The sequence below is a fragment of the Carlito syrichta genome, unplaced genomic scaffold (genome assembly GCF_000164805.1).
Source record: "Carlito syrichta isolate Samal-C Ts95f unplaced genomic scaffold, Tarsius_syrichta-2.0.1 Scaffold304341, whole genome shotgun sequence".
NCBI lineage: Eukaryota > Metazoa > Chordata > Mammalia > Primates > Tarsiidae > Carlito > Carlito syrichta.
Window position 1 is genome coordinate 162,427 of NW_007248437.1, and position 5,749 is coordinate 168,175.

Below are 5,749 nucleotides of genomic sequence, written 5' to 3' on the forward strand. Positions count from 1 at the left end.
TGATTTATTGTAGAGATGAGGTCTCGCCTGCCCAGGCGGCTCTCGAACCCGCGGGCTCAGACAATCCACTCACCTCAGTCTCCCAAAGGCGCCGAATTACAGGCTGAGCCACGGAGCCCGGCCTGGAGGTTTCTTATAAATGAAATCATATAATACACGTGTGCTCTTTTGTGTCTGGCTTCTTTCACTTAGCATAATGTTTTCAAGGTTCATCCACATCGTAGCATGTGTCAGTACTTGTTTCCTTTTTGTTCCCCAAGAGTATTCTGTTATGACAGCATTTCATATTTTGCTTATCATTCTTCAGTTGATGTACAACTGATGGGTTGTTTCTACTTTCTGGCTATCATGATGCTGTGAACATTCATACAAGTTTTTGTGTGGACATGTTTTCGTTTCTCTTAGCTATACCTAGGAGTTGGGATTGGAGTTGCTGAGTCATATGGTAACTCTTTGTTTAACATTTTGAGGAAGTGCCAGACTCTTCTGCGGTGCAGCTATGCCATTTTAAACTCCCGCCAGCAGTGTATGAGGGATTTAGTTGTTCATTCTCATTGACACTTGTTGTTGTCTGTCTTTTTAAATTTAGCCATGCTACTGGGTATGAAGTAGTATCTCACTGGTTTTTTGTTTGTTTTGTTTTGTTTTTGAGTTGGAGTCTCACTCTGTCACCCAGGCTGGAGTGTAGTAGCACACTCGACGGCCACCCTAGCGTCGACCTCCTGGGCTCTGGAGATCCTTTCAAGTAGCTGGAACTACAAGCGTGCACTACCATACCCAGCTAATTTTTTTGACTTATTGCAGAGAAGAGGTTTTACCATGTTGCCCGGGCTGGTCACAAACCCGCAGGGTCAGGCAGTCTCACTTCGGCTTCCTAAAGTGCTGGGATTACAGGCTTGAGCCACCGGGCCCTGCCGCTCACTGTGGTTTTAATTTGCGTTTCCATAATGACAATGGATGTTGATCACCTTTTCATGTGTTTATTGGCCATTTGTCTGTCTCCAGTTGGAGAAATGTTATTCAGATCTCTTGCCCATTTTTATCTTTTTTAATCTATTTATTGTATAAATGAGGTCTTGCCAAATTGCCCAGGCAGGTCTGGAAGCTGTGGGCTCAGGCAATCCTCCCACCTCGGCCTCCCAAAGTGCTGGGATTATAGGCATGCCCAGCTTGCCCATTTTAAAAATTGAGTTATTTATTTTGTTTTTATTAAAGAGTTGTAAGAATTCTTAATATATTCTGGATGCAAGTCTCTTATTAGATATAGGATTTCTAAATATTTTCTTCCGTTCTTTGGGTTCTTTTCATTTTCTTGGTGAAAGTGATGTCATTTGATGAATAAAAGTTTTAAATTTAAGCTGGTCTCGGTGGCTCAGCCTGTAATCCCGTGCCTTTGGGAGGCTGAGGTGAGTAGATTGCCTGAGCCCGCGGGTTCGACACCCGCCTGAGCAGTGAGATCTCATCTCTACAATAAATAAAAAAATCAGCTGGGCGTGGTAGCACATGCCTGTAATTCCGGCTACATGGAAGGCTGAGGCGGAAGGATCGCCGGAACCCAGCAGGTCGAGGCTGCGGTGGCTGGGAGCAGCCACTGCACTCCAGTCTGGGCGACAGAGTGAGACTCCAACTAAAAAAAAAAAAATTTTTTTTTAATTTTGATGAAGTCCCATTGATCCAGTTTTTTTCTTGTTACATGTGGTTTTGGTGTCGTATCTAAGAAATCATTGCCTAAACTCAACTCGTAAAAATTCACTCTCATGTTTCTTTCTAAGAGTTTTATAATTCTAGCTCTTACATTAGATCTTTGATCTGTCTTAAGTTCTGTATGTAATGTGAAGTAGGGGTCTAACTTCGTTTTTTCCATGTGGATATTCATTTGTCCAGCACTATTTGTTGAAGAGACTATATTTTCCTTACTGAATTGTTTTGGTATCCTTGTCAAAAATCAATTGCGCACAAATGTAAGAGTTTATTTTTGGTCTTTCATTTCTGTTCCACTGATCTATGTCTGTCATTTTGCCAGTGCCACACTGTCTTGAATATTGTAGCTTTGTTGTAAACTTTGGAATCAGGAAGTGTGAATCCTTCAACCTAAAGCAGTTAAATATATCACTGTTTTTCTTTGTAGTTTGTGCTTTTTTTTTTTTTTTTTTTTTGAGTTGGAGTCTCACTCTGTCCCCCAGACTGGAGTGCAGTGGCCGCTCCCGGTCACCGCAGCCTCAACCTGCTGGGCTCCAGCGATCCTTCCGCCTCAGCCTTCCATGTAGCTGGAACTACAGGTGTGCACTCCCATACCCGGCTAATTTTTTGATTTATTGTAGAGATGAAGTCTCACCAAGTCGCCCAGGCGGGTCTCGAACCCGCGGGCTCAGGCAATCCACTCACCTCAGCCTCCCAATGCAGGGATTATAGGCTGAGCCACCGAGCCTAGCTGTAGTTTGTGCTTTTTGAGTGATATCCTTTTTTATTGTTTCTGTGGAATGCTTTTTGAATCTTAATAAATCCTTCTCTATCCCGAAGACATTCCTTTTTTTAAGTTTTAAAGGTTTACTTTTCATACTTATATCTTTAACCTACCTTGAATTGTGTATTTGTGTGGAGTGTGGGGGGTGGTGTGTGTCTGTATTGTATGAAGATGGTGCTGTTTTATTTTTCCCTATGGATAGCCAGTTGTCCCAGCATTGTCCTGCCCCACTGATTACTTTTCAGCCTATATTTGTTAGTGAATGTGCACACCTTTTTCTCTGGTTCTGAAAGTTTTTCTGACAGTGTATTATGTATCTGCTTTACTTACCATCTTTATTTTAGTGAACACTTTCTCATGTACAAGTGTTACGTTCTCTGTTTATTTTTTTGAATCAGTGTCTCACTCAGGCTGGAGTGCAGTGACACAATCATGGCTCACCACACCCTCCAACTCCTGGGCTCAAGCAGTCCTTCTACTTCACCCTCCTGAGTAGCCAGAACTACAGGTGCTTGTAGCGACATGTTCTTGCTGTGTTGCCCAAGCTGGTCTTGAACTCCTGGGCTCAAGCAGCCCTCCTGCCTCTGTCTCCCAAACTGCTGAGATTTCAGGTGTGAGCCACTGTGTCCAGCTACTTTATCTTTTAAAAAAACAACTTGGCTGGGTGTGATGTCTCATGCCTGTACTCCTAGAAAGATCACTTGAGCCCAGGAGTTCGAGGCTGCAGTGAGCCATGATCACACCACTGTACTCCAGCCTGTGTGACAGAGTGAGCTCCTATCTTTAAAAAAAAAAAAAAAAAAATTGAAAGTGTTTACAAACATAATCCATGCACATGGTAAATTTCTTTGAGTAAGAAAGAACAGAGTGAAAAAGAAATTACTCTTGACTGCAGTTCTTAGACTGCCAGTTCCTTCTCAAAAGCAATCACTATTCCTCTATTTGCTTTTTCAGAGATGCTTTTTGCAGCTACAGCTCATAATATATGATACTCTCCCCACTTTTGTACAAATGGTAGCATATAGTATAGGTACTTTGGTATTTTGCTTTTTTCTCTTAATAATATAACTTGGAGGCCGGGCTTGGTGGCTCAGGCTGTAATCTCAGCGCTTTGGGAGACCGAGGTGAGTGGATTGCCCAAGCCTGTGCGTTCAAGACCTGCCCGGGCGTGGTAGCGCGCACCTGTAGTTCCAGCTCCTTGGAAGGCTGAGGTGGAAGGATCGTCTGAGCCCAGGAGGTTGAGGCGTGCTGGCCGGGAGTGTGCCACTGCACTCCAGTCTGGGCGACGGAGTGAGACTCCAACTCAAAAAATAATAATAATAATAATAATATAACTTGGAGTCATTTGCTACCATATATGAAGATGCTTCCTTATTCTTGTTTGGAACTACACAGAGTTCCATTGTTTGGATGTACCATAATTTATTAAACCAGCCCTCTTAGAGGGCATTTCCTTGTTTCTTCTCTTATGCTGTGAGAGGCAGTGGTGCCGTAAATGATCTCATATGTAGGTCCTTGTGCACATGGGTCCTTTCTCTGTGGGCCTTTACCTTCCTTTGCCATTTGTCTTTTGATTTGGTTTTTGCTGTGTATATGTTGCCCAGGCTGGTCTAAAACTCTTGGGCTCAAGCAGTCCTTCTGCCTCAGCCTCCCAAAGTGCTAGGATTACAGGTATGAGCCATCACGATCAGCTATGTGTTTTAAATAATGAGCATAATTTGGCATTTCTTGGCCTCAGATGGCACGTCTAGATCTTTTTGTGTGTTTAGGAAAGATTGTGATCGTCTCCATCATCATACCGTATAAAATGTGGGAATTAGAGTTCTGTCTAATTGAATGCTCCGTGGCGATGCTTAATGTATTATGGCTCTCATTCATATATACATATGTATATATCAGTATATATGAAATCTGCCACCTTTGTAAAAACTGCAAGATATTCTATTGTGTGGGTGTGTGGGACTTTGGAGTAAAAAATATGTGCATTTAAATCATAGTGGGTATTAGCATTCATCCCAAAATGTCCTCATAACTTGAAATACTACATGGAATTCCACAAGTACAGAAGAGTTGGGATATTAATACAAAGAATCTCTCCACTGCCAATTTGAACCAACCAAAAAATTCAAGATTAATATCTGTTGTAAACATCTAAATCTTTTAAAAGTGATTATAAAAGGAATGTTAATAATATAGCTTTTAGCTGGGTGTGGTGGCTCACACCTGTAATCCCAGCACTTTGGGAGGTAGAGGCGAGAGAATTGCTTGAACCCAGGGATTTGAAACCAGATTGGACAACTTGGTGAGACTTCGTCTCTACAGTAAATCAAAAAATTAGCTGGGCGTGGTGGTGTGCACCTGTGGTTCTAGCTACTTAGAAGACTGAGATGGAAGAATGACCTGAGCCCAGGAGGTTGAGGCTGCAGTAGCCGTGATTTGAGACTTAGACTCAAATAATAATAATAATAATAATAATAATACAGCTTTTAAAAATTAAATAAAATATGATTGCTATTTTGAGAGGTATTCCCTAATATCTTTTTTTTTTTTTTTTTTTTGAGTCAGAGTCTCATTCTGATGCCCAGGCTAGAGTACAGTGGCACACTCGTGGCCACCGTAGCCTGAACCTGCTGAGCTCAGGTGAGCTTTCTGTCTCAGCCTTCCAAGTAACTGGAATCACAGGTGTGTTCCACTGCAGCTGTCTAATGTTTTAAATTTATTGTAGAGACAAGGTCTCGCCAAGTTGCCCAGGCTGATCTCTAACCCCTGGACTCAGACAGTCCTCTCGCCTCTGCCTCCCAAAGTGCTGGTATTACAGGCATGAGCCACCACATCCAACTCCCTAAATCTTTTGTCCTTGAATTTTCATCTTAACTCTGCTCTGATCAGGAGTTTTCAGTAATTTTGCCAGAAAGTATGTCTTCAGATGTTCTCAGTGATCATCTGCCATTTTCAGGGGAATGTTTCAATACCCCAGGCTCGAAAGAGCCATTCAGCAGTGCTTTCAGTCAAGACCAAACACTCCCCAGGATGTTTTTTCCAAGACAACTGTCCTTCTGCCCTAGAGGCAGAGTGCTTGAGAGCTCCCCTCTCTCTTTCTCAGTTCCTGGACCCTCAGGGCCCCCTCGTTCCTGGCTTTGGACACCGGAGACTCATTGGGGTGAAAGGCTGGGGGGAGTTAGTTAAATGTACCATTTTGACTTATGAGTGGATAGTGGTTGTAAAAAATCCAAGCCAGGCTTGGTGGCTCAGCCTGTAATCCCGCGCCTTTGGGAGGCTGAGGTG

At 42.8% G+C, this 5,749-nt stretch overlaps 1 protein-coding gene across 2 annotated transcripts in view; it reads left to right on the top strand.

Annotated features, from left to right (window-relative positions):
* Positions 1–5,749, top strand: part of VPS33A (VPS33A, CORVET/HOPS core subunit) — a 32,592-nt gene that overhangs the window by 5,202 nt on the left and 21,641 nt on the right. The gene's annotated exons all lie outside the window — the stretch shown is intronic.